The sequence below is a fragment of the Dendrobium catenatum genome, unplaced genomic scaffold, assembly GCF_001605985.2.
Source record: "Dendrobium catenatum unplaced genomic scaffold, ASM160598v2 fragScaff_scaffold_1685, whole genome shotgun sequence".
In the NCBI taxonomy this organism is placed as follows: Eukaryota; Viridiplantae; Streptophyta; class Magnoliopsida; order Asparagales; family Orchidaceae; genus Dendrobium; species Dendrobium catenatum.
Window position 1 is genome coordinate 1750315 of NW_021320147.1, and position 17756 is coordinate 1768070.

Genomic DNA, 17756 nt, shown 5'->3' on the forward strand with positions numbered 1-17756 from the left:
TAATTAGTAATAATCATAATTACTCCTAATCATTAATAATCATAATTATTATTAATTATTAATGATTATAAATTATGATTATTACTAAACAAGAGAAGAAAAAATGCAAAATCCTTCTCTCCCTCGATCCGCGCCGACGGCCGCCAAGGTATAACTCCTAAACCCTAAAACTCCGAGAACTCATTTCAACGCATGCATCGAGACAAAACGACCACCTATACACGCTTTTCTTAGCGTGGTGGGAGGGAGTGCGTCACGACGCTTGCGACGAAGCGGGTAATCACCTAAATCCCTCTTCGAAGTTCATATCGCTATAGATTTCCCCGCTTATACACGCTTTTCTTAGCGTGGTGAGATGGGAACCCAGTGCAATGCGTAAGATGAAGCGGGGATACCCATAAGTACCCGCTTGTGGGGAAATAACTATTTTTCTTGCAAAATAATTTCAAAAAATGCTTTTCTTGCAAAATATTTTCAAAAAAAAAAACCTTTTTTGCAGAATATCCATACACGCGTTTTTTAGCGTGGTGGGGAATAAAAAATTACACAACTGCGGTGTCCTTGAAAGAGGGGATCTACAATACACGGTTTTCTTAGCGTGGTGGAAAAGGCCCAATTTTCCGCAGTTTTCTCTTAAACGGGGTAGACGTTGGAAGGCTGCCGAAATTTTGGGTGAACACAATGCTATACTTGGACCTCATTTGAACTCGAAAGATAAACAAATTGAACTCCACTTGAACCAAATGTACCTAAGTGAACAAATGAAAGTGGACTTGAATGTGGACCGAAGCTGACAACGAACTCAAAGAACAATAACACAAACACAAATTAGAGCTCAAATACAATGAACTTGGTACAAGAAGTCTTAATTTGAACTTGGACAATTCATCAAAAGACTTGGACCGCATAAAACATAGAACTTGTACTTGAGATTGTAGTTTGGGGCAACTACAAGGCTCACTTGAACTCAAATCAGAAAATAATAGAGGACTTGTGGACAACAAACTTGAACAAGACACGGACCACAGAGGACTTGATTTGGACAACAAGACTTAGACTTATGCTTGAATAAAGATTTGAACTAAATGCAAAAGAACTCATATTTAAAATAACTGTAAAAGACTACCTTTGAATCTGAACTCATTGGACTTGAGTTAGAGCTTGATCCTGGACTCAAATGACATTGGACTCGAGCTAAACTTAATAGTCAAGGAAGTACTTAATTTAACAAATATGACATCAAGTCTCCAAATGGAATGGTGAGTGATTGGTGCTTCAATGGTTAAGAAGGATCCAAGCAATTCAAAAGTCATAAGTTTTCAATGCAAATGAACAAATATATGCAATCACCTGTATGCGGTGATTATGGAGGAGATTACGATAAATGATGTAATTCCAAATGAAAACCTACAATACTAGCCATCATAAGAGCTACAAAAGCAAGTAAACATGAAAGAATGTAAGTGCCTCTATCACTAACGATCCAACTCTAAGAGGATACATCAAAGATAAAGATCAAGTGCATGCAAACATGCAAGGATTCATGTACAAGTTTATTACAAAGAAGTTACAAATGGAGTCTATTTGAAAACAAGTAAGGACTCATGGCAAATCAATCCCCAATGCATTCAAATGAATCTCAATAAGATATATACATATGAGGCATCATCTAAAAGCAAGGGTGGTATATCAGCAATATTCTTACAAGCAATGACCACTCAATTAAAATAAAAATGCAGAGCCCATCATGCAAAAGAGGAGCAATTGGCAATAAATGCAAATACATATGAGTCTTTATAGGAGACCCATTATACACAATAGGGTATCCATAAGAAAAATACCAATTGACTATAACGAGTGCAAGCTCCTACAATACAAAGTAGGAGATTCGTTAGTGCACTACGATTCACCTGCAGAAAGCAACAAGTAGTGCACGACAATCTACCTGTACGAAGCAACGAATGACTCTATTTAGGTGCTGACACGCCACGCCACCGGATCTGCAACTTCTATTCAAGCGGACAGAAGGCGTCTACAAATGATTTCTAAATATCCCTTGTACGTGCACTATAAATTATATACACATAGGTACACTAAAAGGAAAAGTATAATTTCAACCCGCATGGTCCCCGGCGAGCGTGTTATTGGCACACACGTGACGTATAGGGATGCTACGCGGGTTGACAAGTGAATTCAAGTTCAAACCCGATCCTTCTATACGGATCAATAGGAGTCGACAGGGTTCGAACCATGAAGCAAATATAAGGTTGTGGTGACCGGTATGTTTGTTTTAATGCATTTATATTAGGCCTTCAAGGTCTATAATAGTATGAATTCACTTACAAGGGCATAAAGCCTACGAAACCCGATCCTCTGTTAATAGCTCAACAGAGTCGACAAGGTTCATCTATAAAATTCAAAATTTTTTCAAATGACTCCAAACACCCCGATGATGGCCGCGTTGAACAAAAATCTCAACCGAAGGGGTCCATTCCAAATAATTTCCAATGCCGTTCTAAATGCCTATCAAAATCCAAAAACTCCATAAAAATTCCAAAAAATTCTAAAAATCTCAAAATTTCAAAATCCAAAAAATATTTAAAATGAAATAAATCCATCAAACCACTTAAAGTAAAACCCATCCACCATTCGCAACAATTTGTCAAGGTGGACAAATTAAAAACTACTTCAGCTCACAAAGAGCCAAATGTCTGGTCGAAAATATTACTAGGATCCATTCTAAAAAAGTCTTCTGACAGTAAGGACGTGGTACGTGTCCTCTAACCGGCAGTTTCGTCACTAAATGGCACTGCAGGTAAACAGTTATGACCCGGGGCCCTCTTAACCAAGTGGTTTTGCCGCCAAATGGTACCACAGATAGCGGTTATGGCTAGAGCCAATACGCTCCTTAGTGGAGTCAAATCCTTGAGATATGAATCAATAGGATATGATCGATAGGGCGCAAAGCCCTCTGTAAGCTAAGGTGGATTCAAATTTGTCCCCTTACACAAACATTCAACCTCGGTCTACAAGGTCCCCTTGGACTAAGCTACCCATGGCTGCCGACAAGGATCCTTTTGTCAAGTTGGGTCGACTACCTCCTCTGACTAAGTAGACTAGGGACCACGATGGCCCGGGACGACGGAACCATGGGATATTGATCGGGTCTATCATTCATTCCCCCACCATCCGCTTTAAGTGCTAGATGGTGAAATTTCTATTTTTAAATATAAAATTCCCAAATCCAAATCCAGTTTTCAAATCTCAATACCTATGCTACTACTATATGCCAGATAACACGTATTCTCTACGTATCTGATTGACGGCTAGCCTTAATCGAAAGTTCTCTCTCGTGATCGGGAGGGGTAATTAACTATAGGGGCTTGCGCCTATAGGAAACCAGAACTCAAATTATAAAGTCCTCACCAAAGGAGGGCAAAATCTTTGGGTAGTGTCTTATCTACAAAGCCATCTTCCTTCCAAAATTTAGCTCGGAACTTAATCCGTTAAGACTCCCTCGCCGAATAACAAGAAAAAGCGAGCGGAGGCCGGGGCCAAATTTTCGGAGCCCACACTAAAATGAAAGGCAGTATTAAATACCTTGGCTATTATTAGCCGACTATGATATGTGATTGTATAGAGCACGCTATAAGGTGCCATTAATGTCAGGTTCATGGCACGGTGATTCACTAACCCCCTAATCCGTTGCACCCCACTTTCTCGTCTTAGCCATTTGAGGGCTAGGGCACAAATGTAGTGTCTTATAGACCCTCCTTTTTTAAGGATCATAGGTTTATTTTAGTTGCTACTAATTACTTCTCTAAATGGGCAAAAGATGTCTCACTAAAAAAACTTAAATCAGAAGATGTGATGCATTTCTTTCGCGATAATATTGTTTATCGCTTTCGTGTTCCACGCCATATAATTTCTGATAATGGCTCATTGTTTAGAAGCACCAAAATTGCCAATTTGCCCGCCGTCATAATATTAATTGGCGATACTATTCAATTTATTACCCCAAAGTTAATGGCTTGGCGGAGGAATTTAACAAAACTCTCGTATAACTGATAAAAAAAATTCTTGTTGCAAATAAACGAGAATGGCATGATAAGTTACCTGAAGCATTATGTCCCTACAGGACTACCTATGGTACTCCTACCCAGTTCACCCCATATGCTTTAGGTTTTGGGATTGAATCAGTCCTCCCAGTCGAGGTCGAGCTTCCCTCATTGTGTGTAGCAGTTAGTCATAATCTATCTGATGAAGATAATGACCGACTAAGGTTGGAAGAATTTGATGGTTTAGAAGAGCTTCGTTTACAAGCTCATCAGAACCTTAAGCTATACCAGGCCTGAATAGCCCGGTCACACAATCGCTTTGTTAGACCCCGTGCTTTTCGGGTTGGCGATCTAGTTCTTATTTTGTGTAGGCCTATCATTTCACATCAGCTCTAAAGTGGTAAGTTTGAGCCTATTTGGGAAGGCCCCTTTGCTATAAAGCAAGTTTATGAAGGTGGTGCTTACCTACTTATTGATGCTAATGATGTTCACCCTATGCCTGTCATCAATGGATAGTACTTGAAAAAGTACTACGCTTGAGTCTAATAAGTCATAGGAGAGCCTCCCTACCACCTGTAGATATCCCTTTGTATATGTACCCCCTGAAAGAATACTTTTTTACTTTTGGGCAGTCTGTGTGTCCATGATGATTTGTCCTCTATCACACGATGTTCGTTACAAAGAGTATAATGTTTTCCTTAAAGATGATATGCTAATACGCCATAGGGATGTTTGTACTTCTGTCTATGCACTCCAATCACATTGATGCTAGTGCATATAATTTTTAGTTTGTTCTCCCCTTTGTAGGGCTTAATCTCCATTTTCACTTGCCACCCCAAGTGTGATCTGGGATACCAAAACTAATGATTCAAGTCTACTTTCAAGATGTGATATTGGGTCCACACCCACCTATATAAGTCAGGAGTAGTGATAGTGAGCCACTATCCCTATGTAAGTTTCTTCTTCCTGCCAGTCCTACTTTGGTAGTTATAGTCCTCAGTCCATTCATGTGAATTGAATGTGATCAGGGATGTTAAAATCTTTAGTTTAAACCCTTTGGAGATGACATATTGGGTCCATACCATCCTATGTTAGTCAGAAGTGGTAATGTTGATCCTCTTTCCTGATTTTGATTTCAGTTATACATCAATTTTGTCATGATTGTGCTCCCCAATTCATTCACATGAGTTGAGTGTAGTATGGGTTATCAAAACTAACAATTCACTTCCTTAAAAGATTATGTGTAATCTCTTCCCCCAGTTTTATTCATGTTGTGAACATGACCTAGGTTATTAAAGCCATTTATAGTTCCCGCTCTTTGTATTCTAATCATTAGAGGATGTCCTCATAATAGGGATGAAAGTTGAAGGAAATCAATTTCTACTCCTTTCTATTGAGCAGGACGAACCAAGAAAGAGTTTAAGCATGAGATTTGCTATTTTTCTTTTCCTCTCTGTTTGGCTAGCAAAGAAGAAAAATATTCTCCATCTTTACCCAAACAAGAAGGAAGAAATGTAAACAAACAATCCCTCTTTTTATTTTGATTTTGTTTATTCTACAAGTTATTCCTAAGGGGCTGTTTGGCAACAAGTGGGATTTAACTTTAGTGGGATTTAATAAATCCTATAAATCTGGATTTATTAAATCTGAAAAGTGTTAAATCCTAAAAATTATTTGGTATGCCAAATGTTAAATCCTGAGTAACTATTTGGAAACATATATCAGGATTTATGACGCGTTAGGAATTTAAATTTAAAAAAGATATTTATAAAATCAAGATCATTGCATAAAATATAATAAAACTAATTTTAATTCATATAAAATGGCTGAAAATCAAATAAAATGTAAATCACAAACTAACATTGACCAAAGTGATATATGAAGTATTAAATAAGCTAATTATATCAATATTTAATTACTAATTATATCATTATTTAGTCAATTAAGTTAAAATAGATAATTAATTTATGCACTATTTATACTATTAATTAATTAATTAATTAATTAATTATTAATTGTTTAAATTATATTAATTAAGTTAATCAATAATAACTTTGAGGCCATTAGGGTTTGCCTTTCATCTTTTTCTTTTCGTCGTTGTTGTTCGGCTTCGTTGCTTCGTAGGAGATATAGAGATTGCTCACGTCTCTACTTCGGCTCCTTTGTGGCTATTCGACTTTACTCCTTCGATGACTTTCCCTTCATGTTAGGTCGAAAGTTATGACATTTTGATCGGAAGCAACAACGAGAGCTTGATGTCTGTGAAAGGGGGAAGCTCTCAGTAGAGTAAAATTGGTTTTCCTTATCACAGGAGAATCTCGATAATACTCTCTAAGAGCATAAGCTCCCCAAAGTTCTTCTTTCCTCTCCTTTGAAGCACCTTGGTGTTTGCTTCGAGAATGAATGTATACTATTTGGTTATGAGCTTCCATGATTTTAATTGCTTAGTTAGTGATGTGGTACATCATGTCCTAGATGTCGACATCACTTCCTTATGGGCTTGGGTCTTTCTAAGAAAAGATCAACCCCCTTCTGCCCTCTTTTGGCAACCTATTCTCCCATTCATACACTTCTCTGAGCTGCCATAGTAGTCATATGAATGTGATAGTGTCGCTTTTACTCCTCACAGGGTGCTACCCAGTTAGGGTAGGTGTTACCATTATGATATTTTCATGATCGTTGATCTCACTCATGATTATTATACTCGGTAGCAGATGTGTCCCCTTGCCACTTAGAGTTATTTTCTTAGTTGTAATGTAGTACATCTTATCCCAGATATTAGCATCACATCCTCAGGGGCTTTGATCTTCTAGCAGAAGATTTGCTCCTTAGTTTCTTTACCGACCTACTTCACCATTCGTATCCTACTCTTAGCTACTAGAGTAATTCTATGAATGTAGTAGTGTTGCTTTTACTCCCCACAGGGTCCCACCAGATTGTATGGGTGTTACCCCAGCGACCCTCTGATCTTTGCTCAATCCTATTCATGATTGCTATCCTCAAGTGGTGAATGTGTCCCCTTGATACCTAGAGATGTTTTCTTGGATGTGATGTAGTATATCCTGTCTTAGATGTTAACATAACTGCTTTGAGAACTTTGATTTTCTAATAGAAGATTAGTTCTTCTGCTCCTTTTCGTGACCTATCCTACCATTTATACACTAGGCTTAGTCGCCAGAATAGTCTTATGAACGTGTTGAGGTCAATTTCACTTCCCACAGGATCCCACTAGTTTGTGTTGATGTTACCACTGTGAGTTTTAGATAGTTATTTATCCTACTTAGAGTTGTTATTCTTAGTGGCGAGTGTGTTCCCTCGCTACTTTGATTCTTCTCCCCTCACTTAGTGATATAGAGCATTGTGCCTTAAGTGCCACCATCACCTTTGTTGTGAGCTTTAATTCTCTAGCAAAAGTCAGCTCTTTAGTTCCTTCTACCGCTTGTTTTGCCATTGAGACCCAACTCCTAACTATCTGAGAGGGCCTTTGGATACGTTGACTTTGATTCTACTTCTTATAGGATTCCCATCAATTAGTATGGGTTTATCACTGTAGCTTCCTTGATGGTTGTTTCTACTAGGCTTAGTCCTATTTTCCATAGCAGAGGTGCCCCCTTGCTTCTTCAGTTCTTTTTACTCCCTTGGGATGAGACTGCCCCTTTACATACTCTATTGAGGTTGTATCTCTTCCAGCTTTCTTGAGAGACGTCATTCTGACGTCTTTCTCCTCTTTGGTGTAGGGTTAGGGTAACCTAAGAGATCCTGATGGTATTTGGATACTCATGGCCACGACGATTTGTCCTCTACCATGTGGTTACCAAAATGCTAGCTTGGGATTCCTTAGATAACTCTATCCTTAAAATTCTTCCATTTACCTTTTCTTTCTTCCTCGCATCCCTACACAGATCTATCTCAGGTTGATGATGAGATGACTTTCACCTTCTACCTTACTATTTTGATACTAACAAACAGGTAGTTGGTTTTATTTACTTGGTTGAGAGAGCCTAACAGAGCTCCTGGAAGACATTTCTCACCACTCTTTTTCTTTCTGAGTGTCTTGTTGTGATCAAGAAGGCACTAGAACCTGACTCTTTACCCGCTACTCCCGATATGAGCAAATGAGTATTGAGCCCTTCCTCATTTGTAAGGCCAATCTGGTTGAGCAAATATTGAAGCTTACCTGGTTGAGAGAGCCTGATAGAGCACCTAAAAGGCATTTCTCACCACCTCTTTTTATCCTGGATGTCCTGTTAAAGACTAAGCATGCTTCTAATTTCTTCTCTTAGTTACTTTTTGTTGAGGTCAGGCATAAGTAGTGAGTCGCACTAATCCATTATTCTGAAAGGATCAGGAGGAGATAGGATCCTTTTCACCTTCTACCCTGCTATTTCGATATGGTCAGACTGGTAGTTAGTTTTACTTACCTGATTGAGAGAGCCCGACAAAGTTGCTATGAGGCATTCCTCACCTCCTTTTTACTTTGGATATCCTGTTAAAGACTAGGCAGGCTTCCAATTTTGTGGCTTGGTTACTTTTTGCTGAGGTCAGACAGAAGTAGTGAGTCACCCCAACCCACTGTTTTGAAAGGATTAGGAGGAGACGAGATCATTTCACCTTCTATCCTGCTATCCTGATACACTCAGACTGGTAGTTGATTTTACTTACTCGGTTGAGAGAGTCTGACAGAGTCCTTGGGAGGCATTCCTCACCACACCTTTACTCTGGATGTCCTATTAAAAACTTGGCAGTCTTCCAATTTTATTGCTTGGTTATTTTTTGCTGAGGTCAGGAAGAAGTAGTGAGTCACCCTAATCCACTGTTATGAAAGGATCAGAAAGAAATGGGATCCTTTCCACCTTCTATCCTATTGTTTGAAATGAACAGACAGGTAGTTGGTTTTACTTACCCGATTGAGAGAGCCCAACAGAGTCCTTGGGAGATATTCCTCACCAACCCTTTACTCTGGATGTCCTGTTAAAGGTTAAGCAGGCATCTAATTTTATGGCTTAGTTACTTTTTGCTGAGGTCAGGCAGAAGATTTGATTCATCCCAATCCATTATTTCGAAAGGATCAGGAGGAGACGAGATCTTTTCACCTTCTATCCTACTGTTTTGATATGGTCAGACAGATAGTTAGTTTTACCTACCTAATTGAGAGAGCCTGATAGAGCACCTATAAGGCATTCCTCACCACCTTTTACCCTGAGTGTCCTGTTGTGATCAAGCAGGCACTAGATTTTGTGACTATTTTATTTGTTGTTTCGATATAGTTAGATAAATACTGAGTCACCTCAATCCACTGTTCTGATAGGATCAGGAGGAGATGGGACCCTATTACCTTTTATTTTGTTATTCGATATGGTCAGGCAGGTAGTCGGTTTACTTTACTACTTTACCATGAGTTCTCTCTTCGGCTCTGGCCTCACTATAGGGGAAGGTAAGGAGAGAAACCCTCCCTATTTTTTCACACTCATGGTGACTGTTACTCTCGATTCTCTCTTCAGCTCTACCCTCATTATAGGGTAAGGCTAGGGGAGAAGTCCTTTACCTCTTTTCACCCTTGTGGTGATCTTTACTTTAATTCTTTTCTTGGCTCTACACTTGTTGAAGGGTAAGGCTAGGAGAAGATCCCACAACTTGTTCACCATTTGGTGACATCTTAATTATGTATTGTTGCTCTTCGCTTTCTCCTAGGCTCTGCCCTTGCTATAGAATAAGGACAGGAGAAGAGCTCTTCACTTTCTTCCACATTTTTGGTACTATTTCACCCATGTTCTTCACTCTACTCCCTTTGGCACAGTCGATCAACACCAACACGAGCAGTTCACTAGTTGTTCGCCGCTCCTGTTGGGGGTCCATTAGCAACCTATGACCTTTGAAAAGACACCGCTACAGCTGCAGGATTGCAGAGGGTATATGACCGCAGCTACCCCAAGGGATAGAGATGATTGCAGGCCTCTATGCTCCTCATAAACGAGGCAATGGAAGAGCGGATTAGATCATGAATACGACTAACCATTGAGGATAGAGGCTCTCGCCAGCGCACCCCGATAGGTAGTAATATACATGACCTGATCAAAACAAAAAGTTTCCCCCACCCGATACATTAGCTAAAATAGGGTTTAGTAGATGTGGAATTCAGTTTCCCATGAGCGCAAGCCCTCATGGTTAATTACATCTCAGACCAAAGACCAAGAAAACTCTCAATTAAGGATCATACATTATCCTTTCAGATGGGATTGGCATATAGGGTTAAGACTAGGAAGTCCTACTCAAAGGGGAAGAAAGGTCCAATTTAGCTTAGTCAGTATGCTTGGTTCATACCAGCATTCGGAGGGACTAAGGTATTAAAGAGAAAGTGGAGAAAAAGAAAATCAAGCATTCAACACATAAGTGAGATTAAGATGGAAGTGATGTCATCCATGTGACACAGATAAGTGGGACTAACAATCCCTGAAGAATATGGAACTTACCCACTATTTAGGCATACTACGAGAATGAATGTAGTAGCCTTGAATCTTAAATCTAAATTGGGTTTAGTGTTCTACACAATACTAACATTTGTGTCCTAACTAATGTAGTGCAAAACCTGGACTTACCCCAGCCAGGATTGGGGAGGCCTAGTCTTTTCTAAAAAATTATTTTTATATAAGCCTGTTTTTAAAATTTGATGTATATTTAATTTGGAAACTTTAACTAGCACACATTGCTTTAGAAACTAACTAAATCAAAACTTTAATTACATTAGCTCTAGGAGCATTTACCCAACATAAATATAAGGCCAATTAAAAAACTCTCTAAATGTCGGCCTTAATTTCCAAAAATCAACAAACCCATATATCTTTCATAAATGACTGGACCACATGGTTTTAAATCGATTAGGTGGTTAGCTGGCTTCCCAATCTAGGCTGGGATAAGTCTAAGTTTTGCATTATATTAGTTAGAACATGAGTATTAGTGTTGTAAAATACTAAACCTAATTTAAATTTAGGGTTCAAGGCTACTACATTCAGTCTCGTAGTATGTCTAAATAGTGGGTAAGTTCCCTATTCTTAAGGACTATAAATCCTACTTATTTGCATCACATGGATGACGCCACTTCCATCTTTGTCGCATACATGTGTCGAATGCTTGATTTCTTTTCTCCAGATTCTTCTCACTATCTTAGTCCCTCCTAATGCTGGTGTAAACCACGCATGTTGACTGAGCTATTTGAAACTCTCTTTTCTTTTGAGTTGGGCTTCCTAGACTTAGCCCTTGTGCCAATCCCATTTTAGAAAGGATAATTTATGATACTTAATCGAGAGTTTTCTCAGGCTTCAGCCTGAGATGTAATTAACCACGGGGGCTTGCGCCCGTGCGAAACTGAATTCCACATCTACTAACCCCCATCTAAGCTGATGTATCGGGTGGGGGAAACCCGTTATTTTGATCAGGTTGTGTATATTACTACCCATTGTGGTGCGCTGGCGAGAGTTGCTATCCTCAATGTTTACTAGTACGCATGATCTAATCTTCCCTTACATCATTCCGTTTGTGAGGAGTGCAGAGGCCTGCGATCGTTTCTATCCCTTGGGGTAGGTGCGGTCATATACCCCTCTGCAATCCTGTAGCCGTAGCAGTGTCCTTTCGGAGGTCCACAATCTTATCTCAAAATCTTGAAATATCTCTTAAGTATTCTTCAAATATTTTCTCGAGAATGAGTACTCTTTTACTTTTAAATAGGTCAAATGGGATAATTGCCATTCCAGTACATAGGCATGGAGCTTATTATTTTTATTATTCAAAACTTTAACTCTTTATAACCTAATATTCTTGAAAATATGAGACTATCACCTAGGCTTTAGGTATAGTGCCAAGGCATCGAGTCTATGTGCCTAATAAATTTCATAGTATGATGGTAAGGGTGGGTGTTTAGGCACCAAACTAGGCACTTAGACTCCTTAAGTCTATAATTTTGTAGATTTCATAGTATGATGCTAGAAAAAATTTAACTTACTCTTTTTGCACATATGTACATGAAATCCATCAAAAATCAATTTAAATTATTTTTTTAGTATTAGCACATAATAATAAATAATATATTATTAGTTTGTAATGTCTAACATGGCATTCAGTGCTTGGCCATAGGTTATATCCTTCTCTATATATAGAAGGCCTTTGTATGTACTCTACATTGAAATGAATCCACTTTTTCTGTATTGTCTTTCTTCCAACATTCTTACTTCTTGTTCTTCCTGTAGCATTTATTTGTTTATATATTTCTTCATGGTATCAAGATCAAGTGGAGTTGATCTCTAACCATGGCAAATTCGGCATCATCCCAACTAAGCGAGCACATGAATTTGACTCTTCCTAAAGAATCTGAGATCTCCTCAACTCTAAAATTTGTGGTGTCAAACCGCAAGAACATTATTCCAATCTAGCTCAACCATGAGAACTACTATGTCTGGCAATCACAAATACAAAAAAATCTTTCGCGCCAATGGGTTTGATAAGTTTCTTGATCCTTTTTTTTTTCTTCCCCTTCTCAATTGATCCAATGTTTGGATGGCTTTCTCAACCCAAACCCCTCCTTCGTTTACTTACTTTAATTGATCGATACCTGGCTTCTTCGCTATGCTCTACAATATCTCCCTTCATTCTCCCTTATGTTATGAATCTTGATTCCACAACCGCCATTTGGTCTATGCTTAAAAATAGGTTTCAAGCACCAATCGATCTATGGTCATTCAACTCAAGAACACCCTTCACAACATCTCTCTCAAAAATCTTACTATGATGCAATATCTTTCTGAAATCAAGGCATTGGCCAACCAAATCACTCTGGCTGGATCGGTAGTAGCAATGAGGATTTAATCTTATATATCATCAACGATCTTCTGCCTTCGTATCAATCTTTCAAAATGGCCATTCATACCTTGCTTACCCCAATCAGTCTTGATCATCTCTATCCTCTTTTACTAAGTGAAGAAATTAATCTAGCATCTGATACTGCTCGTAACTCCTCTATCAACGACGCAAACATGGCTCTATAAACTTCTTGTAGTCGCGGTTGATGTAACAGAGGCAAATCTCTACTTCCAATAATACAAATAGACAATCTGGAGCCTCAACAACCATATGTTAGATATGCTTCAAGAAAGAAATTCAGCTTCTCACTATTGGCATCGCCTCAATATTCAATATGTACTGCCTTCTTCCAATTAGCCACACAGAGCTCTAGCCATCGCAGCCGACACCGCTCATACAGACTGGTACCTTGACTCGGGAGCAACCTCACATCTTACAAATTCCCTCGACAACATGTCTATTTCAACCCCTTTCAAGGATCAGATAGCATAATCATTGATGATGATATATTGGTCAATATAGCAAACACAGGGGCCGGTTTACTATCGACCTGATCTCGTAAGCTAAAATTATCACAAATTTTTCATACACAGTTATTACATTACATTTTACTATATATTTCAAAATTAATAAAGATAATGACATTTCTATTACATTTTATCATTCGGGTTTTACTTTCAAGTATCTGAAGACAGAACAAGTTCTTCTTCAAGGACCGTGCAATAAAAGGCTCTATCCCATTATGACTATGCCACCCGCTCACCACCATCAGGCTCTATCTATCACTACCAACAACTCCATTCCTTGGCACCAAAGGCTTGGCCATCCTCATGAGAGAGTACTAAAAGCGATTTAAAGATGTAATCTACATCTGAATATTGAAGAAAATCTTTCTTCATGCGTGTCTTGTAAAGAATCTAAAAGCCATAAACTTGATTTTGATAAATCTGTAAATTATAAAAACTCCTCTCTAGTGCTTATTCATTCTAACATTTGGGGTCCAGCCCCAATTATTTCTATTCAAGGCTTTAGATATTAAGTTCTATTCGTTGATGATTTCTCTAGATTTTCTTGGATATTTTCTATGAGACATAAATATGAGTTTATGAATATTTTTATTTTGTTTAAAGAACAAGTTGAGAAATATACCTCTCACTCTAGCTATTAAAACACTTCGCACAAATGGTAGCACTAAATATGTTAATCATTATTCAATCAATTTTTCCAAGCTCATGGAATCAGCCATCAAATCTCTTGTCCTTACACTCCGAAACAAAATGGTGTTGCTGAGCGTAAGCATCACCACATCATTGAGACTACAAGAATGCTCTTGTTAACTACTTCGGTTCCCTATCACCATTGTCTAGAAGCTGTCTTAACTTCTGTGTATTTAATCAATATGATGCCTTCTATAAACACTAAAAATATCTCTCAATTTGAAATTTTTCATAAAATCAAACTCGATTATAGTCATCTTCGTACGTTCGGTTGTGAATGCTTTCCACTTCTTCCATTAACGCTAGTCACAAATTTCAACCTAAATCTAAATCTTGTGTCTTCTTGGCTATTCTAACACTTATAAAAGATATAAATGCCTCAATATTCATAATAAAAAAAATTCAAATCTCAAAACATACCACATTTGCCAAAAATCAATCTACATCTGCACACCTAACTCATGATATTTCGCCATTTTTCTTCAATCCACATCTGTGTCGGTCCCAACTACGATCAACAGTTCACATAAATCAATTATATCCCCAGCTCACATTAATGATTCAATACAACATCCCCTCACTACATCTCCTGCTAACAATCCCATAGATCTCACAGACCCGTCTCATCACATACCATCTCCCATACCTCCTCAACACCATATGATCACTCGGACTAAGACAGGATCACTCAAACCTCGCATTCATTTAAATTTTTTCATGCTAACACCATGATAGACTCTCTAACAGCTCCCACTATATATACTGAGGCTATCAAACATCCATAATGGAGACAAGCTATAGCCATGGAATTATTCGCTCTGCAAAAGCAAGGTACATGGAGTTTGGTTCAGCAACCCAAGGAATCATCGTTCCTAGGATGCAAATGGACCTACCACGTCAAACTTCATGCAAACGGATTGGTGGCTAAGCACAAGGCAAGACTAGTTGCTCAGGGAAATAATCAAGAATATGGTTTGGACTATACCGCTTTGGCAGGACTTACAAGAAAAGCAACATACTGTCACAAGATAATCTACATAATTAGAATATAAGGTATTGGCAGGACTTGCATTAGACATTATCTTGCTTCGTCGACTACTTCATGACTTTGGCATACCACAAGACTGTCCTACAGATATGTATTGCCACAACACCTTAGCAATTGCCTAGCTTACAAACCAGTGTTTCATGCTCGCACAAAGCACATCGAAATTGATAAAAAATTCATCAGGGATCACATTCAAAACAACAACATCCGCCTTATACAAATCAACATTGTTGATCAAGTAGCCGATATATTCTCCAAATGGCTATCTACGCCAAGATTCTATCTTCTAAGATCCAAACTGAAAGTTATCCAACAACCATTAGTTTGCAGGGGTGTATTAGCATATAATAATACATAATATATTATTAGTTTGTAATGTCTGATGTTGCATTCAGTTCTTGGCCGTAGGCCATATCCTTCTTTATATATAGAAGGCCTTATATGTAGAATTAAGAGGATAAAGTAATTTAATTGCATGTATCTCTTAAATTACAATGTTTGGTTGATTTTGAGGGGAACATAATGAAGTACTCGGAAGCATAAGCGGTGTATTATACGACGCCCGTCTCGCGACAATGAAACCCGCTCAGATTGAGAGGATTAGAAATACTCTCATGCGAAGCCTCAAGCGCGATGGTTTCGATGAATCTGAGCAAGTGCTCCCTTCTTCTCCCTTCTTTCCATGCTCGATGGTTTCGCGGAATCGAATCTCTACGTTTTATCTCAGAGGAAGAGGAAGATGTGGGATGATCGCCGGGTTTGGAAAAAATGGTTCTGTTCATCACAAGAAACAAGCGTGTGCGATGGCCAAAGACAGGACGATGATTGAGAAGGAGATAGGCTCGAGGACATTACAGTGACTCCTGCGGATGATTCCAGCTATGGTATTAAATTACCGTTATCTAACCCTAATTCTGGCCCGCTGATAAAGCTACATCGGTCATCAGAAACAATTGAGTGAAAGGTCAGATGAAGCGGCTCGTCATCTACCAGAGTAGAAATGGGAGAAATAAAGGTAGCAACGGGTTCAGTAGATTTTGATGCCGACACATCGCCGTTAGGCGATGAAATCGAGTGATTTAGATTCGAGACGAGAGCTTCCATTTCTCCGGTGGACATAGCGGAAGAGTTATTAACTCGGTTATTGCTGCCCGGCTAAGAATCGAGGTCAGTACCGGTGGAGGCAGAGTCCAAATCTACTGTGAGAACAACACTGCCGCCGGAGTGAGTCCCCAGCCCATTTTGAATTAAATTTCCTTCCCTCTGGTTCGTTAAGCTTTCTCGGGGTCTTGAATACAGACGTCAAGTTCTGTGTTGAATGCTTTGGGAATAGTTGCCTCAACTATTTCAAGTCTCTGAGCTTTCTCTATCAGCCATTAATGGTTTTGTTTACTGTTATTTCAAGTCTTATTATCTCTTCCTTCAGTTTATTCCCACCACAATTAAACTAGCCACCTAATTAAGTTTACATTAATCCTGGATCCAAAGATTCCTATCACAAATGGATTCAATACTTGTCGAGTTCTTGAACACAATTCATACTGTTTATAAGTAAAGCTGGTCCAGATAAATAACAATTTGTGACCACCTAATTACATGAGACAGTGAAGTCTTGTTCACCCTAAACTTTAATCAAATCATTTTATCCATTCAACCACAATATCAACTCATACTTCAAAGCAAACAATTTACTTGATGGATGTCCTTATCCTGCTACACCTCTCACAGCTGTATTATACAAACATTCCTCCATAAGACAGTTTCTACCTACCTTTCTATGGAATAGATGCAGTGGACTATATTCTGCTAACATCTTCCTATGTGCTAACAATACTCAGCATTGCTTGCTGACAACCATTAAACCTCGGGTCATCCATTTCCACAAAGATACAATTGAGGTACAATTAAGAGAGATCACAACATAGATATATCACACTAGTTACATCATCAAACGAGTATAAAAAATCTCTGTCATCCACCACATGCAATGTTTCGTTGTCATCCATGACATCACCCACATGGAAAGCATTCATGGATCATCAGATGCAACAATAAAGCTTAAATAATTCGTCATTAAGGCTACAACGTCACTAAGTCCATTATAAGAAGTTTTTGCTTGTTTACATGAATGAAGACATAGATGTAAAGCTGTCACTCGCATTTATTTTCCATGGAAAGGGACAGAGTGCCAGCTTTAGAATTTCTATATTATGCATCTCGCATCATTGTGAATAACCAGAACTAGTATGATATAACCAACGTCACATTGTTCTTTTTTCTATGGAGTTTTGTAGCTGTAATGTTACTGCCGATGATGTATAATTTTCTGCCACCAGTATTGCTACTTTTTTCTATGTTCTTTGACATATACTTCTCAAATGTTTCTTGTCTCTTTTTTTCCTAAATCTTTTTTTATTAGTCATTGTTTAATTACCTGTTTGTTTTTGTTTTTGGTGCAAGCTTAAGATATACTAATTGCTCATATTATTTGGATTTGCAAGTGATGACAACATAGACAGGGACATCTGCACTCCCATTGAGTTTGATGACAGTGTCTTGGGAATAATATTTATCGGATGCAAT

At 38.5% G+C, this 17756-nt stretch overlaps 1 non-coding gene across 1 annotated transcript; it reads left to right on the top strand.

Annotated features, from left to right (window-relative positions):
* The first annotated feature begins 17666 nt into the window (after positions 1-17666).
* LOC114581382 lies at positions 17667-17756 on the top strand. The gene has a single exon (XR_003703314.1). It is a non-coding gene; the product is annotated as a small nucleolar RNA R44/J54/Z268 family (small nucleolar RNA).